The sequence below is a fragment of the Hemicordylus capensis genome, chromosome 6 (assembly GCF_027244095.1).
Source record: "Hemicordylus capensis ecotype Gifberg chromosome 6, rHemCap1.1.pri, whole genome shotgun sequence".
Lineage (NCBI taxonomy): Eukaryota > Metazoa > Chordata > Lepidosauria > Squamata > Cordylidae > Hemicordylus > Hemicordylus capensis.
The window spans coordinates 153,350,051-153,364,148 of NC_069662.1; the positions used below are offsets into that span (position 1 = coordinate 153,350,051).

At 44.3% G+C, this 14,098-nt stretch overlaps 1 protein-coding gene across 8 annotated transcripts in view; it reads left to right on the forward strand.

Annotated features, from left to right (window-relative positions):
* Positions 1-14,098, forward strand: part of DIP2C (disco interacting protein 2 homolog C) — a 415,907-nt gene that overhangs the window by 124,144 nt on the left and 277,665 nt on the right. The window lies entirely within an intron of this gene.

Consider the following 14,098-nt stretch of genomic DNA (forward strand, 5'->3'; position numbering starts at 1 on the left):
GCAACATCTGGGGACCCAACTGTGAGAATCCCTGAGTTAGCATTGATGTGTTGTTTAAAAAGCAATTCCCTTTACTCCTTGTTTGGAGTTTGCTTGAATGATGTCAAATAGATCTTTCAGTGACAGCCACACAGCCTTCCCAAGTGAAGGTCAATGTTGTGAAGGCCTTGGTGTTCCTGAGACAGAATGGCTGACACAAAATCTTCATATTTATATTACGTATCCAGCTCATGTGTTGCTATACTTGAATATATTCTTTTATTTCGCGTGCGGAGAACTATTTGGTTGATATATGTTTACTAAACACTTGGAAATTATTTACTTTGCACTAGCACATTCTTTCTCCTTAGCTTTGCTGCATAGATTACTTTTAGATGGGGGCGGAAGAGGACAATGTCGCCTCATTCTTTATTGGGGACTGTTGGAGCTGTTTGCTCTATACTGCCAACCAGCTAAACGTCTGGTTGTTTTATAGTTTTCATGTAAGTTCTGTGCTTTATGTTTAAAGATGTAGCAATGACTTCTGAAGGAGTTTGTACGTGATTTGGCAACTCATGTTTTTAAATATGCGCCTTCAGCATTTCAGAGATATTTGGAGCATAGGATCAATGTTATTTATTGATGGTTATCCTTTATTTCATGTGTGAACAAAATGTAGATGGGACCAGTCCAGAAAGGAGAATAACTGGTGGAAAAGACAGATAAGATCAGTCTGTCCTGTGTGGTTTGAATCCACACACTCCTCAATAGCATGGAATAGCAAGATGGAGAAATGTATGTATGCATGTATACATGTCTGTTTATTAAATTTGTATCCCAATCAACTGACCGAGGTCCTTGGAGCAGTAGAGACACATAACAATAAAAACCAGATCTAAAACAGGAATACAGAAACAACTAACAACCTGTAAGGCCAATACAGAAGCAACAGAAAATCAGCATAAACAGCCAGTTATGAATTAAAAGCTCATCAGAACAGGAAGGCTTTAGTTTGATGCCTGAATATATACAAAGAAGTGGCCAGGCGGATCTCCCTAGGGAAGGCATTCCACAGATGGGGGCCACTACCGAGAGGGCTCTATTTCTGGTAGCCACCCATTGCATCATTGTGGGTGGAGGCACCAAGAGGAGGGCCTCCGAAAAAGACTTTAAAGCAGGGATGGGCAAACTTGGCCCCCCAGCTGTTGAACTACAACTCTCATCATTGCCAGCCACAATGGCCAATATAACCACAATAAATTGTGGCTGGAAGTGATGGGAGTTGTAGTTCCACAACAGCTGGGGGCCAAGTTTGCCCACCCCTGCCTTAAAGAATGGGCAGGAACATATCCAAGTAGGCATTCCTTCAGGTTCCCTGCACTGCTTGGTGTATTTTGTGAAAAGGCGCTTCATCTCCTACAAAACTGCACCAAACCTTTCTTCCCACGTGGTCTAAGGAAGCAAGCCTTTCCTTCCCCAGTGTCATGTTTTGTATTGGGGCCACCTTAAGTGGCGCAGCGAGGAAATGCTTGACTAACAAGCAGAAGACTGCCGGTTCTAATCTCCACTGGTTTTTTCCCCAGACTATGGGAAACACCTATATCAGGCAGCAGTGATATAGGAAGATGCTGAAAGGTATCGTCTCATACTTTGTGGGAGGAGGCAATGGTAAACCCCTCCTGTATTCTACCAAAGACAACCACAGGGCTCTGTGGGCGCCAGGAGTCGAAATCAACTTAACGGCTCACTTTACTTACTTACCCTAAGTCACATGGGAAGAAGCCTCTAGATAATTTGAGAGCACCCTCTTAGTGATGCCTTCTGTTCTCCAAGACATGAAAGTAGAGAGGCATGTTGCTCTGAAACTGTAACATTCCTTTCCCTTGGAGATCGTCAGGTTGGTCCTGGCCATACTTATCAATGATGAAGATACTCAGGCTTGGATTCTGCCAGGACATCTTCAGAAGTTTCACAGTCGTTGGCTAGGGCTAAGTGGGTTGTGGCACATATTTGTCATGCTTTGATCAGTTTATATAGACTAACATTCACTTGCATATATGTTTCTAATTTCTGGTTACCTGTCTAAAGTTGAAGGATGAAGCTGTCTTCAAACCTAATTCTGGCCCTGGCGTGCACCTCTTTGTGCTCAGGGCTCTTGTGGGGAGATGTGACCCCTTGTCATGTGGCAGCCCTTCTGAGCTTTGGGGCTCCCACAGTAGGTTCACCTGCACCCATCCCTACGGAAGAATTCTGCTTCCATAATTAATTTTATTAGATTGCCCATCTGGCTTCTGTGAGTGGAGGGAGGGCAGATTATTGGGTTGGCTTAGCTTGCACAAAGAGAAAAATATGTGCAAGATGCCAGATCTTTAAGGCAGAGATTGTGGAGAGTGCCGTAGACCTTCAAGAATGAGAAGAGACTCTCTCTTCCCCTGCCGGTGCTGCAGTTAATTCCTCTTTCTTGTACTGTCAATGAAGGCTTGACTATAATGACTCTTCTCATTTATGCTGCCTTAGAAGTATGTATGCATATGGAAAGAGGGAACAATGATTTAGGGCCCATTCATATAACACTTCCACAACCCTCATTACATTTCCCATGGCAAGATTCTCAAGCAGTACATCGTGACAATGATGCTCACAAGAGAATTGTATTCCATCAATGAAAAGCTTTAGCATCACCTTTCCTGTGACAGAAAAGATGTGTTGCATAATTACAATCTTTAAAAAAAAATGTGTAAGACATTTGAAGCACTTTAGAGGAACAGGTTTCCTGCAGTCAAATATTCAGGTCCAAATGACACATTATTTGCAAACACCTGTAATGGTAGCTGGACACCTCTTTAAGAATAAGCTGTCCAGTGAGCTCACCTAAATAATAGCAGGTACACATGCAGTGCTGTTTGCTGTTTGTACTCTGCACATGGTGGGTGCAAGAGCATACCTTGGTTTTCCACAGCTCCTTTGCGTCTAGAATATTTTGCATTGATTTGGGTGTCTATCTCTTTGGGCCTTGCTTGCCTGTGCAGCCCATCCACTACAGAAAGGAAGGCTGGGGCATATCCCAGTGCATACAAAATACTGGGGATTCCAGGAGTGGGGAGAGGTGGGTGTGCCAGTCAGTACTGTGTCTGAATCTTGTACTTGGGGGGTTTAGGCTTGTCAGAGTTGCTTTCCTACATATTAAAGTTAATGGTATACTTAGGCTGCAATCCTATGCCAGCTTTCCTGAGAGTAAGCCCCATTGAACAAGGGACTTCCTTCTGAGTAAATATGCATGGAAATGTGCTGTTAGTCTTAAAGTATCCATCCTTTCCCCCAACCTTCCCTCCTGGTAGAAATTCTCTTTTAATATATAGGGTCTTTTTCTGCATTCAAGGAAAAAAAAATCTCCTGTTGGCTGTAAAGCAAGCTGCCTTTGTCACTTAATAAACTATGATTAGATATTGATGTTTAAGGCATGCTGAGGTCGTAAGGCCAGCCTCCCAAATTTCCATTGCTTTGTTTGGGCTCTGCTTATCCTTTAAACATCTTAACTTGCATATTCCATTGATGCTGGACCACTGCTGAATTATGCATATTTAGTAAGAAGCATGCATTGTCCTGGCCCACATAGTATATTTTTCTGACCTACAATGGAACAGCTGGATCCATTTGGTAGCAGTATTCATTTTAGCCATCATTATTATGTTTGCAAATGGTTAATGTTCTTTGTTTTCAGCATAGCAGTGAATTAAGTATGAACCAACGAATTAAACGCAGAGTGTGTAACTGCTTTTTAAAAACTGGACAGGTGTCACTTGGAGCCAGCTTTGCAGACCTCAAGAGTTGGATTGCACACACCCTGGAGGAAGGCCATGTTGTCATTTCATATGTTAGCACGGCTTCAGCCATGTTGCTGGCACTCCGTCAATGATAATAAAGATAAGTAATGTTCACACATGGTGGGTGTTTGGTCTTTATTATGTTTCAAGTGGGCATTAGTTTACCTCACAAAATCACCACCGTAAAGTGTTCTGTAATTTGATGCAGTCTGCTCTCTGGCCTCGGCAAAAGACCAATATTAGAACACAAGAACACATGGGCAGTATGAAGACAGATTATCTCAAGCACAGTTGGCGCAAAGGTTGCCACTTTTTTTTTTTAATGGACAGAGACTCTATGTCCTTGACAACTGTATGAAAGGTAGAAATCCAACAGGTGGTATCCTCCCCCCATCATGGGGATGCTATGATGAGGGAAGGCTCCATTTCCCCCCATGAATGTCTCAAAGTCTTTGTCCGTAAGATGGGAGCCTTACTCATCAAATACTTCTAGCACAGGGGTTCTTAATCTGGGATCCATAGATCTCCTGGGGATCCATGGAGTAGGTCCAGGAGACCCATGGAAAATCTCTGCTGCACTGGGTTTAATTTGCTTTCTGGTGTGCCAGAAAAGAAGTTCTTGAAAATAGCCATTCTGAGTAATTTTCTCTTTAGTAATAGTAGTAATTTTTGCTATGTTTATGCTTGATTTAGTATTAGGTTGTTATTCCACACACACTAGAAACTGATATGCTCTTGAAAAATATAGGTATTGCCATCCAGTATATGTATAGTTCACAGGATGTGGTCTGCAGGCACTTTATACAGCTGCCTTGCTGAAGCTAAGGAGATCTGGTCAGAAGGGGAGACCACCTGATAACCTTATTACTTTGAATTCCATGGAAGAAAGGCAGGATAAAAATATTAAGTAAAATTATGTAATCCCCCCACCCCCATAAATGGGTTTATAAATTCCCCTTATGTTCAGGTGCAAGTGACTGTGCTACTTGTCAAATAAAAATAGAGTGCAACCTGTATATGGCAGGTCTGTCTCCATAAACAATGTTGTGCATACAGCTGCCCTTGAAGATTGTTTGGAATCTCCAGTGGTGCAGAATGCTGCAGAGGGATGGTCCCTGCCCCAACCCACAAGTCCAACTCTAGGTACAGTATAACTCTAGGTACAGTACAAAGTGCTCGTAATTTATTTGTGTTTGTTTGCATCAATATCAATATCTATATCTGAACTTTTGTCCATCGTAGCACAAAAGTTCAAGGTTGGTTACGTATGTTTCTCAGGGCTCTACCATCCAAGCACTGGTCAGCCCCAGAGTGATTTAGTTTCAGCGCAGTTGTTTCATTACGAGCCCTCACACAGCCACAGCAATAATGTGAACGGTGCTTTCAAGTTGTTTCATGAGTTATCCTGCTTGAAATCCTTGCAGCAGTCATGGAAGGTAAGCAGCTGTGATCATACCCGTATTGTCATTCAGGCTGAGAAGCTTGCCAAAGGCTACGTAGTGAAGTCGTTCCCATGACCAGCCCTACACAGTTAGGGCAGCTCTCGCCTGGGTAGGTCTGGCTGTGAGATTCACCAGGATTGGACCCGATGCTTGTGCTCCTCCAGGTAGCTCGGGTTTTGTACCTGGGCTAAATGTGAGGAGGCATGCACCCTCCCACCTTACTGCCCAGTTGTGTGGAAGCTTGAGCTGTTGGCAGCCCAAGCTTCCATAGAGCCGGTGGAAAGGAGTGCCCGGCAGTGCAGAACTCCCGCAAGGAACCACACTCCTTTTATGATGCATTGAGGGATACCAGAGGATTTCCTCCTCAGGATCCTAGCTCTGCCGATCGCTGCCTGCTGTGTGGGAACATTGGAACATAGGAAACTGCCATATACCGAGTCAGACCATTGGTCTATCTAGCTCAGTATTGTCTTCACAGACTGGCAGCGGCTTCTCCAAGGTTGCAGGCAGGAATCTCTCTCAGGCCTATCTTGGAGATGCCAGGGAGGGAACTTGGAACCTTCTGCTCTTCCCAAAGCGGCTCCATCCCCTGAGGGGAATATCTTACAATGCTCACACATCAAGTCTCCCATTCAGATGCAACCAGGGCAGACCCTGTTTAGCTATGGGGACAAGTCATGCTTGCTACCACCAGACCACAAGTGGGGTTTAATGGCATTTCATGGTTTAATTTGAGTTAATGGCAGAGGCAAATTCTGACCTGGGAAAGTCCTGATCAGCTCTCATGTATAAACCAGCTTTGAACATATGTCCACTGATATGAAATGTCCCCAAGAATCCTTGTTACAGTCACTTGTGGCTTAAAAGAGAAGAAGAGTTGAAACTTGGTGAGATTTTTCTGCCATTTAGGAACATAGGAAGCTGCCTTATATTAAGTCAGACCATTGGTCCATCTCGCTCAGTATTGTCTACAAAGACTGGCAGTGACTTCTCCAGGGTTGCAGGCAGGAATCTCTCTCAGCCCTAGCTTGGAAATGCCAGGGAGGGAACTTGGAACATTTTGCATGCAGGTGCCCTTCCCAGAGCAGCCCCGACCCCTAAAGGGAATATTTTACAGATATTCATAGGGATGTGCAGAATATTTCGAGCTTGAAACGTTCTGATTTGGAACGGGCCATTTTGAGTGTTTCGCGCTCAAAACAGAACACCAGTCAAATGAAGGGCCTGTTTCAAGCTTTGAACCGAATGACCCCGTTTCGAGTCAGAACGTTTTGAGTGTTCAAAGCTTCATTTTGGACTCTGGGTGAGGGTTGGTGGGAGGTTTAAAAATCATTACCTGGTTACGGCTAGAACCTGCAACCCCCTGTGAGCAGCAGCGCCCCGTCTGGCATCTCATGCTGAGGCTGTCATACCTGTGGCACTCTTCTGGCCTCTGCGTACCCACGACAGCCATTTGCACAGTCAGCACCGCCATGCAAATGGATGCTGTGTGTGCGCAGAGGTCAAAAGAGCACCGTAGGAAGGGCAGCCTCCGTGCAAGATGCTGGGTGGGGCACTGTTGCTCTCTGGTATGAGCAGTAACTAGGTAATGGTTTTTAAGGGTACTTCCCACTGCCCCTCACGGGAGTCTAAAATGGCTCTCGGAACTCTCAAAACGTTTGTAACTCGTTCCATAGGAATAACTGGCTTGACCAACGGAACATTCCGGGCATTTGCATTCTGTTCTGAGCTTGGAACAGACCACAAATCCCATTTTGTGTACATCCCTAGATACTCACAGGTAGTCTCCCACTCAAATGCAACCAGGGCAGACCCTGCTTAGCAAAGGGGACAATTTATGCTTGCTACCACAAGACCAGCTCTCCACCCATTTCTCCTGGAGGTATTTTTACACACCATAGAAAATCAGGTGAGCAGCTATTTATAAGCCTGTTACAAAGTTGGTTTGTGCAAATCCTTGGCCCAGTATACAGCAGGGAGTCCATTTCCCACACAAGGCCACCTCCCTGATTAATATCTTCCTGCAAAGTATAGTTTGTCAATGACCAGAGCCTATCTTCTACTTGCACCATCATGGTGGAAATCCCTTCCAAAGAAGGTCTGCCTGATCCCATGTAATCCTAAGAGGGACATCAACAGTATCTTTCTTGGGCTTTTTACTGGATATGGTTTGATTGCTGTATAGGTGCCTTTATGGAATTATTTGTTTTTGATGGGATTGTGTTTGTTTTGCATTATGTTTCTGTTGCTATCGTTGAAGCCTATGAAGGAAACTTATTTTCTAGGGAAGAACCGATTATACATGCATAAACAAATGAATTCCTCTGCTTTTTCAGCCTCATTTTCAGAGTAAACTCTGAGTTTTGAAATAAATTGGAAGTGTTGTGTTCCATTGCTGTTTAGTGAAGGAAGTAATTTTGAATAAAAATTGAAAAGATGTGCAAAATCTGATATTTTTAATTGCTAAATTGACTAGGGTGTGTTTATGTGTGCTGAATTGATTGTGTGTGGTACATTTTAGCATGCAATGAATTTCAAGCAATTAATATGAGAAACCCTGAAAAATTGAGCCAGCTGTGGGTCTTGCACAATGCAGAGCAGAAGCAGTTCCTGATATGCTCCCAGGATGTCTTGCTACAGTCTAATAGTTCAGAACTTAAAGGCCTTCTATCACTTGGGCGGGAGCATAGCTGTGATGTTGCCTAACCATTGCAGGGTTTCCGAAGCAGCAATAAACTCATATTTTCTGCACCTGCTTTTGTGGATAGTTGCCCAGAACCCACTGCTGTAATTAATGCGAGTCCTTGTGTGTCTAATCTGCCTTGAAAAATGAGGCTACCATCCCACAATGCACTGTGTATACCATTAAAAAGATCCCTTCTAGGCTGTAGGGAGTAGCTGTCAGAAAGCAAGGTGTCTTTTCTTCTTCTTTTGTCCAGTTCTTCTAGATGCCTTCAGATGTCTTTTCCGTTTTTGTTCTCTCTAAGCGTTTCAGGTGCATAATGCAAGTACCGAACTGCACATTTACAACAATGCCAAAGTAAATTATAGTTGCTATCATTGTAAAACACACAGCCTATTATTTTATGCAGGTGATTTTCAAGCATAAGGAATTCTCTTGCCCACTTTAAAACTCCCAAGTACATTTTGATGCCTTTGTTTTGTTAATTGTGTAAGCTGGAACCCTAAAATACTCTGCTTACAAAGTACCCCAAATTCTGCCCAGGTCCAGTTATCCCCATGAGCATGTGGAAACAGATACCTGAATCCAAGTCTGCCCCCTGCCCCCAAAGTTCTTTGATGTTAGAAACCAGGGGGTCATTTTAAATTCAGAGTTGTCTTTTCAGGAAAATACAAGTATGACCTGTATTTAATACAGGTATAACCTGTATTTAACTTCTATTTTTAAAGGGGATTGTCTTCGATTCAGAGCCATCTTCTATTTGCGTACCTACAGTAAGCCTCCAAATGCAGGGGAGCTGTTTTCCTCATGCAGTGAAAATTGAGTTGCTCCCTAGAGAATCAGTTTGCTGTGCAGAGGCTTGTTTTGCACAAGCGGTGTGCACCATTCACTGTGTAAGAGCTAGTGCTTTGCATAAACTCAATGGCAGAGCTCCCCCCCCCCACACACACACACTTGCTTGCATCCCCCTGGATCCTGATCTCTGCCTCAGGAGGCCCAAATATTGCCATGGGAATGCATTTCCCAAAGAATAAATTGGAAAACGCTTCAAGCCTTAATTGCATGCTTTCTTCTAGTCTGCTTGACAGATCTGTAAGACCTCAGAGCTAAAGGAGATGTCTTCAAGTATTTTTGGAAACTGGGTGGTGGTTTTCGGCTTTGCATTTCAAATTCTCACTGTCTACTTCCAGTGACATTATGTACAAGCCCTCAGGCTTAGAGTTCAGTAAAATCCCAGGTTCAGTTCCTGGCATTTCCAGATAGGACTGAGAAAGAGCTCTTAGAATAGCCATTGCTAATTGGTATAGGCAACCTTGAGCCACATGGACTAGCAGTCTTAGGAAGCTGCCTTACGCAAAGTCAGACCATTTCCCTATCTAGCATAGTTACACTGACTGTTAGCATAGTTACACTGACTAGTCTTGTGTTAGCAAGCATTAATTGTCCCTTTTGCTGAGCACGGTCTGCCATGGGTTGCATTTGAATGGGAGACTGTCCACATGAGAGCACTGTAAGATATTCCCCTTAGGGAACATGGCTGCTCTGGGAAGAGCATCTGCATGCTTGCATACAGAAGGTTGCAAGTTCTTGCCCTGACATCTCCAGATAGGGCTGAGAGAGACTCCTTGGAATCTGCAACCTTGGAGAAGCTGCGGTTAGCCAGTCTGTGCAGACAATACTGCGCTAGATGGAACCATGGTCCGACTTGGTAGAAGGCAGCTTCCTACGTTCCTATGAGCTATCCTTAGAAAGTATGAGGTTCACCACTTTCCCCAGGCATTTGATGACTGAAAAGGAAAAGTTTCAGACAGCTTTGAGTGGTACTGTCTTTTCTGCTGTCGTTTTCTCAGCTGGCTTTGCTGCTTTTTAGGATCATCTTTGTTATGTTTAGGTGGTTGTTTTGCTTTTCTTATGATTCTGCAAGCTGCCTCAAATGGTGGGATCAAAATGTCTTCAGTGGGATGTGATGAACATTGCAGGATGGTGCAGGCAAGATATTACGTGGGTTATAAGCAGAGCACAGCTGCCCGCCAAGGAGATCCTCAGGCCTCAGGTTGGCAGAAAAAGGCTACAGTATCCCACAAACAACTTGCCATGTTTATTTATGAGTAGCAAATAGCAGGTGCTGTTGTTTGATCATTAGCAGTGGCCAGTATAAAGGTGTAACGGATTTACCCAGCTTTTGTCTTAGAGCAAACCCACATGAGGGAAAGAAAAATGCTGAATCATCCTCTCTGTGTGTTCAGAACAAAGGCTTTCCCCAAACAACCCTGTACTTAGTGGTGTATTCACTGCCACCACACCCTATTATTAACAAAAACCTTCCACGTGCAAGCTTACACATGGTGAGAAAACTCTGTAGCTGATGAACGATCAAATTGAGATATGGTCTGCACCAGAGAAAACCCTTCCTAGCCCCCCTTTCCTGAGTTTAAAATCCACTCAGAGAGGCTTGGCAAAATTGCAAAGAACAAAAAAGAGAAATAAACTTTATTCAAAATACTACAGACAGCTTCTGTCTGAGACTCTCTCAGCTTTTTGTTGGGGAAGAGCCGCGATGCGTGTCATGCCCAATCTCCCGGTGCCGCCGCTTGCAGCCAAGTTCGGGGTGAGGGGAGGGCCGCCGAGGCCATTCGGCGCCAGCATGGCCTGCCCGGGTGACCCCCATCTTCTCTGCTCTCCTCCTGCGACTTTGCCGGGAAGGCCAGTAGGCTGAATGCGTGCTGTGAGGCCATCTCGCCGAGGTCAGGGCTGGCTGGGCTAAAGGAGCGGGGTAAGAAATGCAGAGGAAAACGAGAGGAGGAAGAAAACTGAGCGCGGGTACAGGCGGGGGCGGAGAGTTTTTTTGTTTCTTTAAAAAAGATATCGGTTAGGAGTGAAGTACAGAAAGGGAGTTCAAAGGGCTGGCAACAGAGGTGGAAAAAACGGAGTGAGGATTGAGATGGGTAGAGATTGAATGAAGGAAAGGAAGTGAGCAAAGTGCAATCTGACCTCTCTGGAGCGAGGCAGGAAGTAAAACTGAGAGGATCCGCCCACTGGCTCTGGGTTAAAGATCTTCAATCAATAATACTTCCTGCCTCTTGGAGCATTGTGGGACACGCAATCCCCAAGTTTGGGTGACCTCTTCTACACCAGCAAGAAGAAACCTTCATGGTGAGTACCAATGCTCCTTTCCATCTGAAGCTCTCTCAGCTTTTAGTTACAGGTAAAAGAAACATTCAGTAGTTGCAAGAATACTTTCAAAAGCACCCCAGATGATATTTGGGGCGGCACACTTAAAAAATCGTGGTTACCCAGTTGCAAAGAACTGGGATGTAGAAAAACACAAAATCACCTTTAAAAGCTTCTAGAGTCTGTTACAGTGCCCTGGATTTATGGGTGTAGGCTATTGTTTCTTAGCTTAGTTGCATTACAGGTACACAGCCCTAGGCCAGTCACAAGGATATATAGAGCACATGAGAGGAAAATAAAAGTCTAACACAAACTGACTAACAAACTGTTCCCTAGGCTAAACTTCCAGAAGCCAAAAAGCTCTGGCTTCTTTCTCCCTTGAACTCACCCACCACCTGATGAGAATCAACTTCCTGCAATCCTGTCTCTCAAGGATCTGCAGTTGTTTCTGCAGCCAAACTCTATGGCCACACATCTTGCTGCAAACGCAATCTAGCTTCAACTGAACAAAGAAACCCTTCTCTTCCTGCCTCATGGCCCTCTAGATCCCACCCACCTGGTGGCTGATTGGTTGAGCACTAACCTGTCAGTCAGGACAGGGTACACTTCCGGTTCACTCTTTAGGGGAAAGGAAAAGCTGTTACTGGCTGGTTGTTACAGAAGGGTTAGGCCAGCTGACACAGCATAACCCCCCAAAAGAGACATAGAAGCTGGACAATGGGGGGAAATGCAGCATAGCTGCTGAGATGCAGTTTTGTCATTTGAGACAAACATTATTAATTATTTTGCCTTTAGAGGTAAAATCAACATGGTCTTCAGTGTTACTCTGGACGCATGCAGTTGCAGAAATGCCATTTTTGTTCAGCTTGAAGTGTGCCATTAGTAGACTCTCTGTTTTTGGTTGTTGTTGGAGGAGATGTACATATCAGGCGGTATAAAAATATGATAGATAGATAGATTTCTGTCCCTCCCACTCCACACCCCAGCTCCTTCTCCCAAAAGGTTGCCCCGCATACAAGTTTATTAATCAGATTAAGGCTTAGAGAAGTCAGTACATATCTGCGGACCTTGCAGATACTTCCAAACAAATTAAGTTTCTTTGCAAAGCATGCCTTGTTGAATGAGTGCCATTCTTGATCTTTTTTTGCAAAATACCCTAGAAACACTAATGTGCTTTCCATTAAAAGCATACTTATACATGGTGGTCAGGGAGTGGATCATCAAGGCAGTCAGCTGATGAGAGAGCTGCTCATGGTAGAAATTACTGTGGATGAATTTTTAATGTCCTTCTGAGAGTCTCCTCCTTGCTGTTAGTGTGATGTGAAGCTTGAGCTGCCATGGTGAAAAACCATCAAAATTTTATGAATTACTGTGCACTGGTGCTCTTCATCTGGATTGCACGTAACTGAAATAGTTCTTAAATTGTTTTAAAATGTCTCTTGTTTTTAACTATTTTGCTTATTGTATTTTAGTTATGTGAACCACCAATGAGATGATACCAAAGAATATAATTAAAGACCGTCTTCTTCAACCCACTCCAATCCTTTCCCTCTCATCTATCTTTTGTAGAACTCTGCCTCAGGAAGAAAATACAGCCCACAGCTGTGGCTGTACTTTAGGATCTTCTGATTACCGGTTTTTGGGATAGAAATGTTTTAACTATATAAAATAAATAAATGGCAGATCTCACCTGTGGAATCTGCACAGTGGGAAACTGTCCATCCCTGAGTCATCTGTGCTAAAAGCAACGTAGAGACAGAAATATTTCATTAATTCTCCGACTCTACTGCTTATTCTGTGGTTGGGCTTCTGTCTATTTAGCAGCAGCAACAACAAATATTTATATACTGCTTTTCAACAAAAGTGTCCAAAGCAGTTTACACAGAGAAATAATACATAAATAAGATGGATCCCTGTCTCCCGAGGGCTCACAATCTGAAAAGAAACATAAGATAGACCCCAGCAACAGTCACTGGAGGTAATGTGCTGGGGGTGGATAGGGCCAGTTACTCTCCCCCTGCTAAATAAAGAGAATCACCACATTAAAAAGGTGCCTCTTTACCCAAGGAAACATGAGGCAGGGCAGCAGCTAGTAATCACTGAAATACTGCAGTGAAAGAAACTGCACCGTATGTTATTCATTTACTTGTTCCATTTTAGCCCTTCCCGTCCTCAGAGAATCTGCTGTGGCGCTGCGGGGAAGCAGCTTGCCTCGAGTGCAAGAGGCTGTTAGTTCAAATCCCCGCCGGTGTGCTTCCCAGACTGTGCCTAGTAAATATATCTGTTGTCACCTATATATGGCAGCAGCAATAGAGGAAGATGCTGAAAGACATCATCTCCTACTGCGCGGGAGGAGGCAATGGTAAACCCCTCCTGTATTCTACCAAAGAAAACCTCAGGGCTCTGTGGGCGCCGGGAGTCGATTCCGACTCGACGGCACAATCTTCTTTTTCCTCCGAGGGAGCCCATGGTCCTGTACATTGGTCTCTATGCCTTAGGACTTGTGGTAGGGAGCATGAAGTCCCCTTTGCTAAGCAGGGTCTGCCCTGGTTTGCATTTGAATAGGTGTCTACATGTAAGTGCTGTCTGTTGTAAAAAAAATACTGTCCTTAGGAGATGGGCCCTTAGCTTAGGGGTAGAGCATCTGAGGTCCCTGGTTCAACTGCCGCCATCTCCAGGTAGGGCTGCCTGAAACCTTGGTGAGCCACTTACCAGTAGTGAACTAGATGGACCAATGGTCTAATGCAGGTTCCTGTGTTTACCTTCTGTATATAAGGCAGGTGCTTGAATGCTTGAGCTCTGGTCCATCCCCCAATACTTGCTGTAGTCTGCATTTTTACTGACTCCTAATTTTGCTCACTGTGGCAGAAAGGCAGATTGGGAACACGGAGTGCCGATCTCCTCTACATCAGCCCTGCATCTCTTGCCTAGTGTTCGTCCCGCCCCTCCCCCCCGCCCTCCACTTATGGTTTCTTACAGTTCTGCAAATATAGATGACA